This window comes from Hakea prostrata, chromosome 2 (assembly GCF_041222555.1).
Source record: "Hakea prostrata isolate BN-2017 chromosome 2, UWA_Hpros_2, whole genome shotgun sequence".
Lineage (NCBI taxonomy): Eukaryota > Viridiplantae > Streptophyta > Magnoliopsida > Proteales > Proteaceae > Hakea > Hakea prostrata.
In genome coordinates this window covers 30,938,765-30,955,676 of record NC_142601.1, presented here as the reverse complement: position 1 = coordinate 30,955,676, position 16,912 = coordinate 30,938,765, and positions in this window count along the sequence as shown.

The following is a 16,912-nucleotide window of genomic DNA, read 5'->3' as shown; positions in this document are numbered from 1 at the left end:
TTTATGAGATTTACACTTATAAGGATGTTGTCTATAAAGTGGAGAACAATTTAGTTACCCATTGTACTTGCTACTGGGATTAGATTTTGTCAAGTTTATTCTCTTTTGGAGCTACTTTTCCGCTGGTTGTAGAGTGGGATTTTTGCCTCACTTTACTTATCTGTTTTGACACTCTGATTATATCTAGTATTCTGATTTATTTATGATTCATTCTTTCCTTATTGGATCTATGGTTTATCTTCCGCACTTTTATTATGATTGTTCATGATTATGTTATTGTTTATGTGGGAAGTTGATTACTCGATACCTGATCTTCGGGCTGTGGATCACACTCTCGGGTATGCCAGATAGGGTACCGGCTGGGAGGATGTGACATCTCATGAATCGAGTCTTTCACGATGTGCTCGATAAGTTTGTGATAGTCTTCATTGACAATATCCTGATTTATTCGAAGAGTGAAGAAGAGCATGCAAGGCATCTAGATTTCACTTTGCGAAGACTAAGAGAAAAGAAGCTTTACGCTAAGTTTAGCAAGTGTGAATTCTGGCTCAAGAGTGTGGTATTCCTCGGCCATGTGGTTTCTGCTGAAGGTATTCGTGTTGATCCCGAAAAGGTACAAACAGTTACTGATTGGGAAAGACCGAAGACTGTAACAAAAATAAGAAGTTTTCTTGTTTTGGCAGGCCTACTACGAAGGTTTATTGAGAATTTTTCTAGGTTGGCTGCTCCTATGACTAAGCTGACTAGAAAGGAAGAGATGTTTGTTTGGTCTAACACTTGTGAGAAGAATTTCCAAGAATTGAAGGTTAGATTGACGAGTGCTCCGGTTTTAACTATACCTGATAATTCCGGTGGTTTGACAGTCTACACTGATGCGTCTAAAATTGGTTTGGGTTGCGTTCTGATGCAACATGGTAAGGTTGTAGCCTATGCTCCCCGGCAACTGAAGGTTTATGAGCGGAATTACCCCACTCATGACTTAGAGCTTGCCGTTGTTGTCTTTGCTTTGAAGATTTGGAGACATTACCTCTATGGTGAGAAGATCGCTATTTTCACGGATCATAAAAGTTTGAAGTACTTCTTTACCCAAAAGGAGTTAAATATGAGGCAAAGAAGATGGTTGGAATTGGTCTCTGATTATGACTGTGACATTCAGTATCACCCTGGTAAAGCGAATGTGGTTGCGGACGCTCTTAGCAGGAAAAGTCAGAAGAAAGTACTGGACTTGAATGCTCTGAGTCAACGTCTGATGTCTTCAATTTCGAATTTTGGTTTGGAAGTTGTCCCTAAAGGTTCGGAAGTTGTTTTGTCTGCTATGACGGCGAGATCCACCCTTAGAGACAAAATTGTTGCTCTGCAAGGTTCTGATCTGGATTTTAAGGAGAAGATTGAATCCTGATTCGGATCCTGACTTTGGTATATCTATGGATGGTGCCTTATTGTTTAGAGGAAGACTTTGTGTGCCTGCTGATGAAGGAATCAAGAAAAAAATTTTAAAGGAAGCACACCAATCGATCTTCACGATACACCCTGGAAGCACCAAGATGTATAAAGACTTAAGAGAGCATTTTTGGTGGATTGGTTTGAAGGCCGATGTTGATGATTTTGTTGCCAAGTGTGAGACTTGCCAGCGTGTGAAAGTCGTTCATCAACCTCCATCTGGATTACTTCAGCCTCTTCCTATCCCTAGTTGGAAGTGGGAAGACATCTCTATGGACTTTGTGACTAGCTTACCTCGGACAGGTAAAGGTAATGACACTGTGTGGGTGATTGTTGATAGGTTGACCAAATCAGCCCATTTCATTCCTATGAAGATCACTTATACTCTGGATAAGCTAGCTCGGCTTTATGTGGATAATGTGGTTCGTCTACATGGTGTGCCAATGAGTATTGTGTTTGATCGTGATCCTAGGTTCACCTCAAGGTTTTTGGAACAGTTTGCAGAAAGCCTTGGGAACCCAATTGAACTTGAGTACAGCTCATCATCCACAGTCTGATGGACAATCTGAGCGGACGATTCAAACTTTGGAAGATATGCTTAGATCTTGTGTAGTGGATATGGGTGGAAATTGGGATGAACACTTAACTTTGGTTGAGTTTGTCTATAACAACGGTTATCAAGCAACTGTAGGCATGGCTCCGTTTAAGGCTTTGTACAGTAACACATGTAGGACACCCTTGTACTGGACTGAGACTGGAGAGAGAAATATCTTAGGTCCGGAGATGATTGAAGCTACTAGCGCAATGGTCGATATGATAAGAGAAAGGATTAAGTCTGCTTAGTCAAGACAGAAATCTTATGCTGATAAGAGAAGGACCGATTTGGAATTTCAAGTTGGGGAGAAAGTTTTCTTGAAGGTTTCATCTATGGAGGGTGTGATGAGATTCAATGTTAAAAGAAAACCTTAGCCCTCGTTACATTGGACCTTTTGAGATTTTGGAAAAAATTGGACCTGTTGCTTATCGATTGGCATTACCTCCGTCTATTGCTGCTGTGCACAATGTGTTTCATGTCTCAATGCTTCAGAAATACATTGAGAATCCGGATCATATTCTACAGCAACCCCCAAAGGACTTAGTGCTGATCTGACCTATGTTGAAGAGCCACCTGAAATTTTGGATAAGAAGGATAAGCAATTGTGGAATCGCACCATCCCTTTGGTAAAGATTCGTTGGAAGAACCATTCCCCTGAAGAAGCTTCTTGGGAGAAGGAAGAAGATATGAAGGAGAAATTTCCTCAACTTTTTGGAAGTTCAAGTACGCTCTCAATTTCGAGGACGAAATTTCTTTTAAGGGGGGGAGAATGTGAAACCCAGCCCTAACCTGACCCTGACCTTGACCCGGTAACCCAGTTGTTTTTAGGTCCGAAGACCCGGAGTAAAGGAAGAAGCCAACTATGGGCCATCTCAGTAGAAGACATGGTGTTTGACTATGAACCCATGGATGTTGTTGAAGGAGTTCCATACTAGGATGTCTGTGTAGATTTGGAAAGGAAGCTGCAGCTGTCTGAAGATGAGATTAGTTGAAGGACTTGGAGTATTATCTTACTTGGTTTGAAGGTATTTCCTTACACTTGACATGTCACTTGATGTGTATGCAAAAGCCCATAAGGTTTAAAGCCCATTTGATCCTCCAAATCCCTGATTATTCCTTACTGTCTGCAGCACTCGACCAAAGGGGTGTGAAATCCGAGAATTTGTAATTTTAGGGTTTTTCACTTTTATTTAAACCCTACTTCGTATTTCTTTGTTACGGCTGCCTCCTAAACACTTTGTGAACGTGAGAACACCTCTCCGAAACTCTCTCTGGTGATTTCGAATTCTCCTTTGCAGATCTGAAGCCTCTCATCGTTGTTCTTACAATTCAAGGTTAGTAATCGCTTCAACATTGCGAATATCTTTTCTTCGATCTTGTTCTTGATTGAGATCAGGAAGTAGATGCTGCATCCTTGCAACCATCCCTTCGTGATCTCCTTCATTTCTTTTAGATCTATGATCATCATCATGATCTCAACCCTGGCCGTATATTTTTCTCGAAACCCTAACCCTTGCTTGATTTCTGAAAAACTTTGGTGACCTCCCATGCGAGGGAAACCTCATAGGTAATGTTTCTAGTAACCTAAACTATAATTTCTACGATTTTCTTGTTATAATTGGCAAATCATTAATTCCCTTTCATTCTGTGATCATAACCTTTCCTGGGGAGCCATAAAGGTTGAAACCCTAATTTCTTGGGTTAAATCAAGACCCAATTTTTTTACCATGATTTGATGTTTTTATCTTCCCATATGATTCTAATACATCCTAGGAAGTTCCCTTTCGAATTTCGGATCAATCCGACTTCAACGAGGAAGTTATGGCCAAAGCAGTCTATACAATTCCGTACTGACTTGCTTGGTCTACTGGGCCACTCTACCAAGCACTCGACTAAAGGAGTCAGTAGCTTTGTTTTTTGCCCGATTTGATTCGTTTGCTCTCTGATCTTTTAGGCATCTTTCCTAATGTTGTATCTATGGTTATTAGGAGTTTATTTGCTAAGTTCGAAGTTGCTCACTTTGATCTTTGGATCATCTTCTTCAATAATCAAGGTAAGGATAGTTATTTCCTTAACTATATAGATTGCTTGTTCTCTGGTTTCTACCTTATGAAACTATGAGATTACTTACTGTTATTGTAATTTAATTATGATCTCTTACTGTGAGAACAGTAGCACTTGTTTATATTATCTTTTTCATTATTCATGTTATATGAATTACTTATTATTACCTAATCTGATTTTGCTTTTACATTCTCTTGTATATGATGAACTGTTGGTTGTATATGTCATGACTGATCTGAGAATGTGTTTGCTTAAGTTTGGTTTGGGATTGGGCAGTGTCCTTTTGACATTTCTATCTTTGGACATCGGAGGGAATAGTATGGGATGTTCTCCGAAGATGCCCATCGACGCTTTCCCGAATCATTGGTTGTCAAACCTAGGGATGTCTAGCAGTGTTTTGCTAGGATATACCCCTGTTATATCAAACCCGAATCGGAAGGGTATTGAGACCGAACGACCCGTGGTAGCAATGTGATTCACAGGCTCTCAAGACCGGTAACCAACCCGTGAGAGGATGGGAATCATATTGTGGGGGCCATTTATTGGAGGGTTGCATATGGCTCATGGGCGCTCAATACCGGTAACCAACACGCGAAAGCACATGAGAGCTTCCCGTTTACCATATGTGGATAACCAATAGGGTTGATGAGTCTGTATTCCGAGTTGGTCGGTGCCATAGGATATGCTGACTCTAGTGCGAAGGATACTGGAAAGGATCGTCAAGGACGAGGAATGGACGTATCTGAAACTGAGATGATATAACTGACTAGATGACTTGCATTGGGCTAGGCTTTTCCCTGACATGCACCGGTACTTATGCCAAATGGTTGTGAGAGAGTGTGTTGACTAAATCCCCTACCATGGTTTGATGAGGACTTTACCCAATTACCCGGCAGACCCAAGATGCCAAGATGGTTGAGGGGGAGTGACTGACCTACCCAAAGAAGTACGGTGCTATGACTTAAAGCATGTCTACCATAGAGACCAGCATACATAGAGTTTAGATGCATTCATACTTTATCTGTTTCATATTGCATTGCATCATGTTATGTTTTGTCACATGTTATCTATGATGTTATGGATTAACTTGCCTTACTGAGTTTCTTCGAAACTCATTCCTTTTTGTATATTTTCTTGTTAGATTATCCTGCAGGTACAGATTTTATGAAGAGCAGTACAGTGAAGCGCAAGCCGATGAAGCGTATTACACGCAAGGTACTGGTGACGATCAAGATTACTCTGATGATCCCCCGGCGGATCAAGCTGCGTACTCCTTTTGAAAACAGCATAGAGTTAGAAAGGATTCATAGGGTTGATGAAGTCCACACTTATGAAGACGTTATCTATAGACTAGAAGACTCTTGTTCCTAGTTTATTTCTTAGTACATTTGTTTCAGATGAAATTTCCTTTTCGACTTTCATACTGCGTTCCGCTATGTTTGTGGAGTGAGTTTCCGCCTCACTTTACTTCTTTTGATATCTTCGGATATCTGGTATCATTTTCCGCACTCTGATTATATTATTTATTCATTTCTTGAATTAAACCTTTTGTTTATAATATTTAAACCTTGATTATTTCCTGTTTATGATTATGTTATTGTATATGTGGGAGGATGATTTCCTCGATACTTGATCTTCGGGGCTGTGGATCACACTCCCGGGTATGCTAGTTAGGGTACCGGCTGGGGGGATGTGACAATAAGATAGATCAGCGCAAAGTCCTTCAGGTTCTTGCTGTAGTATGTGATCCGGGTTCTCAACATACTTTTGAAGCATCGAAACATGAAATACATTATGAGTCTCAGCGAGTGATAGAGGTAAAGCCAAATGGTAAGCAACAGATCCAATCTTTTCAAGAATCTCATAAGGTCCAATGTAACGGGGACTAAGCTTTCCTTTAACATTAAACCTCATTACACCCTTCATAGGAGATACCTTTAGAAAAATGTTCTCGCCAACTTGAAAATCCAAATCTGACCTTCTTCTATCAGCATAAGATTTTTGTCTTGACTGAGCAGTCTTAATCCTTTCTCTTATCATATCTACCATCACACTTGTAGCTTCAATCATTTCGGGACCTAACACTTTCCTTTCTCCAGTTTCAGTCCAATACAGAGGTGTCCTACAAGTGTTTCCATATAAAGCTTTAAATGGTGCCATGCTTATTGTCGACTGATAACTATTGTTATAGGCAAACTCAACCAAAGCTAAATGTTCATCCCAATTACCACTCATATCAACAACACAAGATCTAAGCATATCTTCCAAAATCTGAATTGTCCACTCAGACTGTCCATCAGACTGTGGTTGATGAGCAGTACTAAAATTCAATTGGGTTCCCAAAGCTTTCTGCAAACTATTCCAAAATCTTGAAGTAAAGTTAGGGTCACGATACACAATACTCATAGGCACTCCATGCAGACGAACAACATTGTCCACAAAAAGTCTAGCTAACTTATACATAGTGTGAGTGATCTTCATAGGAATAAAGTGGGCTGATTTTGTCAATCTATCCACAATTACCCATACAGTGTCATTACCTCTACTTGTTCGAGGCAAGCTAATCACAAAGTCCATAGTAATGTTCTCCCATTTCCAACTAGGTAAAGGTAGGGGCTGCAATAATCCAGACGGAGGTTGTCGAACAGCTTTAACACGTTGACCAGTCTCGCACTTTGCTACAAAATCTTCTACATCAGCCTTCAATCTAATCCACCAAAAATGTTCTTTCAAATCCTTATACATTTTTGTACCTCCTAGATGTAAGGTAAAGATCGACTGGTGTGCTTCCTTCAAAATTTCCTTTTTAACTTCTTCAACTGCAGGCACACAAAGTCTTCCTCTAAACAATAAGGCACCATCCATAGATATACTAAAATCAAGGTCCAAATCAGAATTAAAGAAATCTTCTCTATTTTCTCTTTCAATTCCGGATCCGAATCTTGCAAGGCAACAATTCGATCCCTAAGGGTGGATCTTGCTATCATGGCTGAAAGCACAACATCTGAACTTTGCGAAACAACTTCCAATTCAAAATCTGAAATTGACTTCAACAACGACTTGCTCAAAGCAATCAAATCTAGTTCCTTCTTGTTACTTTTTCTACTAAGAGCATCCGCAACAACATTTGCTTTACCAGGATGATACTGAATATCACAATCATAATCAGAGACTAATTCCAACAATCTTCTTTGTCTCATATTTAATTCCTTTTGGGTAAAAAAGTACTTTAAGCTTTTATGATCTGTGAAAATAGCAATCTTCTCACCATACAAGTAATGTCTCCAAATCTTTAGGGAAAAAACAACGGCTGCAAGTTCTAGATCGTGAGTAGGATAATTCTGCTCATATTCCTTCAATTGCCTTGAAGCATAAGCTATCACCTTCCCATGTTGCATTAAAACACAACCCAAACCAATCTTAGACACATCGGTAGAGACTGTCAGACCACCGGAATTATCGGGTATTGTCAAAACCGGGGCACTTGTCAATCTATCCTTCAATTCTTGAAAATTCTTCTCACATGCGTCAGACCAAACAAACTTTTCCTCTTTCCTAGTTAGCTTTGTCATAGGAGCAGCCAACTTAGAAAAGTTCTCAATAAATCTCTTGTAATAACCAGCCAAACCTAAGAAACTTCTTATTTCTGACACAGTCTTCGGTCTTTCCCACCCGGCAACTGTCTTAACCTTGTTGGGATCGACACAAATACCTTTGGCTGAAACAACATGACCAAGAAATACCACTCTTGGAAGCCAGAAATCACACTTACTAAACTTGGCATACAACTTCTTCTCTCTTAGTTTTTTCAAAGTAATACCAAGATGCTTCCGATGCTCTTCTTCGCTCTTTGAGTAAATCAAAATGTCATTGATAAATACAATAACTAACTTATCCAGCACATCATGAAATACTCGATTCATCAAGTCCATAAACACAGCAGGAGCATTAGTCAAATCGAAGGGCATGACTCTAAACTCAAAATGACCATATCTTGTCCTAAAAGTTGTCTTACAAATGTCACAAGCTTTCACCTTCAACTGATGATATCCGGATCTCAAATCAATCTTCGAGAACACTGCTGCACCTCTTAACTGGTCGAAAAGAACATCAATCCGAGGCAGCGGATACGTATTCTTGATGGTCAATTTGTTCAACTCATGGTAATCGATGCACATACGCATACTACCATCTTTCTTCTTAACAAACAAAACCGGAGCTCCCCAAGGCGATACACTAGGCTGTATATAACCTTTATCTGAGAGTTCATTCAGCTGGTCTTGTAGTTCTTTCAACTCGATAGGCGCCATTCTATATGGAGCTTTAGATACCAGAGCGGCTCCTGGAATTAATTCAATCGAAAATTCCAATTCTCTATCCAGAGGTAATCCTGATAAATCATCCGGAAAGACATCCTTAAAATCAAAAACAACTTCAACTTCTTCAAGCTTCTTCTTCACTTCCTTGACTTTCCTTTCAGCTGTAGCACATTCCACTAGTGCACAAACTTGCATCAAGGCAATCAAAGTCTTCTTGCTAACTCTTCCTTTATCACCTTGAAACTCAAAGGCTGAATTACTACTAATCTAAAATTGAATTTTCCTTGAAACAAACAATTACAACCTTATGGGCTATCAACCAATCAATTCAAGAATAACATCAAAGTCCTTCATGTCAAGAATCACTAAATCGGCTTTCAATCTCTTCTCACAAATCAAAATGGGACAATCTTCTATCACTTTATCTAGTTTCACAGTTGTTCTAGTAGGAGTACTAATCATTAAACAACTAACAAATTCTTAGGTAACAAATCAGTCTTCCTAACGAATGCAGACAAAATAAATGAATGAGATGCACCCGTATCAAACAATACAAATGCAGGAATAGAAGCAATTAACAAAGTACTTGTCACAACTTCATGACTTGCATCTTGTTCAGTACCAGATATACTAAACACTTTTCAAGGCACAGGGGAAGGTACACTCTTAGCTACAGGAACATAGGGCTGATTAGGCTTCTTGGGACAAGTACGAGCAAAATGACTGGGCTGCTTACAAAAGAAACAAACCGGCGGTCCAACTGAAGGTACTACCACTGGAGGCTTCTGACCTATAGGTCTAGGGTTCACACTCACTGGCCGAGCATTCGAAACATTCACAATTGGTTTGTTCCCACTGAATTGGCGTTGCTGTCTGGCCGGTGCAAAACTAGAATTTTGGCCTACAATTCTAGGCTGAAAGTTAGGAGTAAGATACGGTGTAGGTCTAGTGAACCTTCTCTCCGTACGGTCAACCAAACCAGTGTTCCTTGGCTGCCACGTTCTTTGCACACGCACACTTTCCTTCTCAGTTTCTTCAATCTTCTTCGAAACTTGAACTACCTGAGCGTAGCTCTCAATTGAAATTACAGGTAGATAAGCCTTGATTGCAGGACACAATCCCTTGAAAAATTTCTTTGCCTTGAAACTATCAGGTCTCACAGAATCCGGGGCAAAGTAAAATAACTCTTCAAACTTTTGTTGATATTCCAACACAGACAAAAGTCCTTGTGTAAGGGCCATGAACTTAGCTTCCTTAGCGTCAGTCACTGCTTCAAGGAAATAGTTCTTACAAAAAGCATCCTTGAAAATTTCCCAAGTTAATCCACCAACATGCAAGGTTTCCAAGATAGGACGAGTGGAGGTCCACCAAGCATCTGCTTCTTGCTAAAGCTTCTGTTCGGCAAACAAGATCTTCTGTGCTTCAGAACACTGCAGGTGACGGAATGCTTTCTCTAATTCCCTCAGCCACTTGTTAGGGAACAAAGTGTCCTTTGTAACACCAGTGAAAGAAGGCACTTGCATCTTCAGAAAACTTTCCATCAGGCGAGTATGAGGAGTTCCAGCTAGCCTTTCCGCATTAGGAACTCCGGTATGAGGACTTCCATTCACACCAGTACGAGTCTCAGTATGCAGTGTCATGAAACCCGTCATCATTTGGTTGAACTGATTCAACTGTTGCTGCATGATGTTGCCCATGATATTGGCAATATCACGAAAATTATTCACTGCCGGAGCATTAGGTATACCGGTCGTATTATCACCATTCACATTAGTGTGCTGACCAGTGCTACCATTAGGAGTATCTTCATGAAACACTTCTTCCTCATTCCCAGTACTATTAGAACCAATATTGCGATTCCTTAGCACAACCATTCTGCAAAAATCGAAATAAGTCAAAAATACCCAAAATTTCCAATATACCAATCAATAATTACTCAACCTTAGTCTTAGCTTATCCAAATAAGGTTTAAAATCATCACTTTAATCATCAAAAAGTCATCCATGAATCATATATCAAAATCCCCAAATTTATCCAAAGTTCCAAAATTTTACTCCTTGGGTCGAGTGGCTGGGTCGAGTCATCTAGTTGACCCAAGCAGTCGACCCACGCAAACAGTGCGCGAAAAACACCTTAAAAATCACATTTTTCATTTCATACTCATTCCAAAACACCAAGCTTCGTGGGAGAGCTCTAGGGCAAGGTTCTCTAAGGTCTTCAAGAGTCATTATAGGCTATCTAACATCAACAACAAGTCTCCAACATTCTTGCAACATCATCTAAGGTAAATTTCTTCTTTTCCTTGCTTCATATATTCAAAAATGAAATGTATTCTTCCAAAAATCATGATTTACTTGTTATAAATGCTAGGAAACATGTTTAGGAACATATAGAAACATGTTCTAGGTAATCTTAACACAATGCCATGGCTTTACAATGCTTGCTATCCATTTCATGGTCTCTTGTTAACGATTTCTCAACCGAAAACCCTCTTTTGAAAATCTTCTCTCATTTTCAAACCGCAAAGAGTTTCGACTTCAAATAAATTCCTACATACTTGCAATGATATAAGGAACTTGTGTATGTAAATTGATTGAGCCAAATCCAAACTTAAAAAATCGCATTTTGACATAATTTGAGAATTTTTCCCCTTTCTATGCTTGCTGAATTTTGTCCTTTAAACCATCAAATTGAAATGTTTTTCTCCAATAAAACATGCTAACACACTATTCTAAGTACTATGCACATACTAGTATGCTCAAACTGAAATTTCTCCAAAATCAAATATTTCCAAAAAATTACGAAAATACCCTTCATGCCGAATTTTTGTAATCCTTCTAACGTCAAGTCTCTTTTTGTCTTCATACAGCAATACAGACATCATGCCTCCTTGCGTACGACATATGGGTGGTCGGAGAGGTAGAGGCAGAGCCAGAGGTCAGGTTCCACTTTTGGAGCCACGAGATGTAGTTATTCACAGAGACCTATTTAGTACACCCCGAGCGGAGTACTTATATGAGGCCTTCTTTGAGTGGTGTCGTATTGAGTATGGCCGAGTACTCAGACTACGACAACTTAGCACTTTTCGGATCCGTCAGAGATTCGATACAATGGAGTGGACGCATCTTTTTACTGAGGATCTTCAAGTCTATCCGGATTTAGTGAGGTTGTTCTTCAGCAACCTTACATCAGTCGAGGAGGGTCGGAGACGAGGTCCATTCGAGTTGATCCTAGAGAGTCGAGTTTGAGAGACACGGATTCGATTTTCTACTAGTACATTGGCAGAGATTTTCTGGGTACCACACTATCCTCATGAGTGTGTATGGATACCGACTGGGGTAGAGATAGATGCTTTTCTACTACCACATGAGCTGCAAGAGGTTTGCATCATACTTTGGAGAGATGATGGATGCTATACACCATGGACTAGTGCACAGATGACAGATTCGACTAGAATCATCGGTAACATTTTGGGCCGCAACATCATCCCGAAGGCAGGGGGCATCACTAGAGAGTATCAGTGATGGATGCTCTACTGATTTGCCGCATATACCGGGGTTTCGAGATTGATCTTTCCTTCATCATCCAGAACGTCATGCTAGAGGTTGTGATGTCACCAGGCGTACGGAACCTTTGTTTCGGACGTCTACTCACACTTATCTTCCGGCATTTCAGAGTGAGGCTGGAGGATACATTGATGCAAACATGATTGCTGGGCTATGACATTGGGACGAGGACTATTCATCAGATGCACATTACTCAGACTGAGAGGTTGGATGATGAGGATGGTCTTGAGACAGATGAGGATGATGATGAGTCGGATGGTGGTGACCACGATGCTGGTCCAGATACAGATGACCAGGCAGGAGATGACATTGAGATGTGTGAGGCAGATCAGGGTCATCAGGAGATCCCCACATCATCACATTTTGAGACCAGAGGCCCTTCACTAATAGTTCCAGAGACTGCGGAGCTGTGTGCACAGATGCACTCTATGACTTCCATCTTAGGGAGGATAGAGGCGAGACAGGAGAGGATGGAGTCACAGTTGACTCAGGTTGTAGATGTTGTTAGAGTACTGAGAGAGCAGAGACAGTAGTCTAGATAGATTGTATTAGGATTTCCTTTTATGTTTCTCAAATGTAACTTGTTGTAGAACTTTCCTAGAATTAATGAAGTTCACTTTTGTTTCACCTTCTTATTATGTATTATGCATTTTCTTTTGTTGCATTATGTGATGTTGTTAAATCATACTTATTGTGTATTATTCAGAGTACATTATGCTTCGCTTTTAAGTTTCTAATTCAAATGTTCTATTATTCAATTCTAAGAATATTTGAGTCACTTTTGGATTTATGACTCAGGAAGGTTCTATCGTTGTTTCTGTGGTTAGGATTTTACTTGGAACTGTGGGCTCTAATACCACTCTATCACATTCACCCAGCCGGTACCCTATCTGGCATACCCGAGTGTGTGATCCACAGTCCACAAGATCCAGTATTTAGTAAAATCAACCTCCCACATTCACAACAATATAATCAAGAACAAGACTAAATCAAGGTTAACAATATTGTTCAAATGAATCAAAGTAAAGTAACGAGATAATCATCAGAGTGCAGAAATGATACCAATAGATATATAGAATCAAATGTAGAGTGAGGCGGAATCTCACTCCACGAGTACAGCGGAATGTAGTTCGAAAATCAAAGGAGATTACAACTGATTCTAAAAACAAGAAAGAAAGATATAATCTAACTAAGCTAAGGTCTAGTCTAATTTGTAAAGAACGTCTTCGTAAACATAGACTTCATCAATCACGCTCAGACGCTCCCACTCCACAGTAGGGCTAATCTTGGTAACAAGAGAGACCACTCGAGGAATCCTCAATGTAATCTCAATAGTTGCCAACACCTTGCATATGGTACGTTTCTTCATCTTGCACTTCTTCATATTGTGCTTCAAAGTCATCAAGGCCTGTAGAATAATCTAACAAAAGATGTTGTACAAAAAGGAGTGAGTTTCAAAAGAAACTCATCATGGCAAGTTATTCCATAATAGCATAAATAACATGATAACATAAGCAAAACATAATATGATATGATATGAGACAGACAATGCATGTATGAGTCTACCTCTATATATGCTGGTCTCTATAGGCAAACATGCTTTAAGTCATAGCACCATACTTCTTTGGGTAGGTCTCAATTCACTCATCCTCGGCAAGGGTCCTTCATCCATCTTGGACAATCCATGGATGGGGGTTAAGTCACCTCTCTCTCACATCACCGTTTGGTCTAAGTACTGGCGCATGTGAGGGTAAAGCCTAGCCCAATGCAACTCTTCTACTTAGTTACATCAACTCAGATCCAGATACGTCCATTCCGCCTGCCCTCTCGGGATCCTTTCCGGTATCCTTCACACTAGAGTCAGCGTATCCGACTCTCTCAAATATAGACTCATCAACCCTATAGGTCATCCACATATAGTAAAAGGGAAGCTCTCATGTCCTCTCACGGGTTGGTGACAGATCTTGAACGCCCATGAGCCCAAGTCTATCCATATGCAATTCTACCCATAAATGGTCCCCACAATGTGATTCATGTCCCCTCGTAGATATAACTCATCGGTCTTGAGCACCCATGAATCCCCATTGCTACCACGGGTCGTTCGGTCTCAATACCCTTCCGAATCGGGTCTGATATAACAGGGGTATAACCTAGCCAAACACTAATAGACAAATCCTAGGTATGAAAACCAATAATTCGGGAAAGTGTCAAAGGGCAACATTGGAAATATCCCATACTACTCCCAATGAGGTCCAAGGACAGAAATATCAAAAGGACATTCCCCAATCCCAAATCATACCTAAACAATCACATTCATAATTCAGTCATATCATCCACGACAGATATCTCATCACATAAAAGAGTATAATAAGACAAGATCAAATAAATAAGAAACATACATGAATAAGTATTCATACATGATCAAGTACATAAAGTAAATAAGGAAATAAGATCCTAATGTACTTACAACATTCATATCATAATAGAAACTAACATAACAGTAGCAAATCTAAGTAGTTCCCAAATTAGAAACTAAATCTATGCAATCTATGTTAATATGGGAACAACTTTCCTTACCTTAAATAGATTCGAATATATGCCGGACGGACAAGAGGATGAATCCAAAGTTAGCAAATAAACCCTAGAATAGCATCACACAATCATTAGGAAGTAGTCCTAAAAGAATAAGCATCAATCGAATCGAAACGGACGAAGAAATCAGATTCTGTTCTTGCGGGTTAATTGGTGGGTTGACCGAGCCAATCGACCCAGGCAGTCTGCCCAAGAGCAAATTCAAAAATAAAAAGGGTATCTTGATTCGAAACCTATGCTACACAGTCTGGAATGCGACGAAACTTGGAGAGAATGTCTAACACAGTAGTCTAAGACTAAAAAGCATAATTTAGACATCAAACAACCATTAAAATCATTACTTACTAATTTGAAATCATAGTTTCTATTTTGGTAAAAATCATGGTTTTCATTGAAAACATGCTATGAATGAAAGAGATGAACTAGAGATGAAAGGTCTCATTCTAGTACAAGAACATAGTAAATCATAGGTATGAATAATCATAGAGAAGCATCTATAATGCTAGAATAAATCGAAATAAGAATATGATCATAGTTTAAGAAGAAATCATAAAAATCATGTTAAGAATGAATGAGAATATCATGGCATAAGAGAATGAAAAGAGATTGTAAAGATATGACTACAAGGTTGCAGCATCTTCATCATAATCTCAGTTCAGAGATGAGAGTGATCATAGAAAGAATGAATCAAGAACACAAAAGATTGAATACTAACCTTTGATTGAATAACAAGAGAGAGTTTGCAAGATTGCAAGATTAGATCTTCTTCTACACTTTTGGAGGCTTGGAGATGGTTTCCCTTCGTTCTCTAAGTGTTTTGGAGGCTAGGGATACTAAAATCACGAAGTCATGGGGTATATATAGCAATATAACCTAAACAGAAGATTCTGCTCGAGTTCAGCATCTTTGGGTCGATTGGCTGAGTAGCCTTGCCCAGTCAACCCAAGCAGTCGACCAAGGCAGACAGCAAATCCAAAGACAGGGATTTGAGGGTCTTCCACTACTCGGAATCAAACGAAACTTTAAACACACATTCTATAACTTACCTAGCATGGAAAAATGGCTTTAAATCATATCCCACCAAGCTCTATGGTCATCAACCAATCTTCTCTTCATCAAGGCGTAGTCTCTTTTCTATATCCAACACTGTCTTCAAGTATGGGGCATCATCTTCAATCTCCATAGGTTCGGAGTCGAACACTATGTCTTCTACCAATATGGCCCATGTTGACTATCACTTCTACTTCGAGTCTTCGGACCTACAAACAAAAGAGTATCCGGGTCAAGGTTAGGGCCGGGTTTCACAGGTTCCCTTGGCAATGATGCTGCCCAACCAGTCAAGCTCAACTTTGTTGCGCTTGGAAAGCACAACCCAACCAGGAGGATGGGAAAGAGAAAGAACTTGAAAATGTATAAAAAGAGGAAAAAAAGGTATGATGCCAAGTTCATAAGATAAACCCAAGAAGCCGACGATGAGACGCCAACTATTGGGAAGAAGCATTCCGGGACAAATGTCCCAATGATTCAGAATAGCAGAAAATAAAGTATTGAAGAAGGGAAAGCGAACTCCACTTTCCAAAGTATCTATTTACAAGGAAAATTTGTTTGGAAGGATCGAATCAACCCTCTCATCAGAAGTGGGAGCCCTAAGATGGTAAGAGGAAGGAAAGTTGTAGCGTTGGACGGTTAAAGGAAGGTATTCCTCAATAAATGAGGAAGCAACAGAACCAGGTTCATCAGCAGACCTGGTAGGTTGTTTGGACTGCCCAGAGGATTCGACAGTCACCTTCAGAGTCATGGATGGTCCGGACTCAGGAAGGGCAGAAGATGCGTCAGCTTTTTCTTCTACTTTTCTCTGTTGGCTAACTTCTGCGAAGTCACACCAGAGAGCAGTTAGGGTTTTCTTGTCGCTATCCGACTGCTCAGAGGGGACAGAGGCAAGGGCCTCATCACCAGTATCACCCTTACCAGTGCTAAGTACAGAAGAAGTTTCAGAAGAAACCCTATCGCCCTCCATTACTAAAAAGTCTGATTGTGGTTTCTGGCAAAAGAAAAGAAACCTGGAGACGAAAGTAAACTTTGCAAAGGAGTTAGTAAACTTACTAAATCACTAAGGCAGAAGGCTCAAGAATGAGAAGACCGTGAGGGCGCGAAGAAGACGATGAGGTTTCAAAATTCCAGACAAAGAGAATGAAATCTACAAAGACATCAAACCGCTTTTAAGCACCCGCACGAGTGTTCAGAGACGTGGACGATCGAGATGAATTCAACATCAACGATCGAAATTCAAAGACGGTTCGAAAGTTTGAACTCACAAATCAAAAACAGGCGTTCGA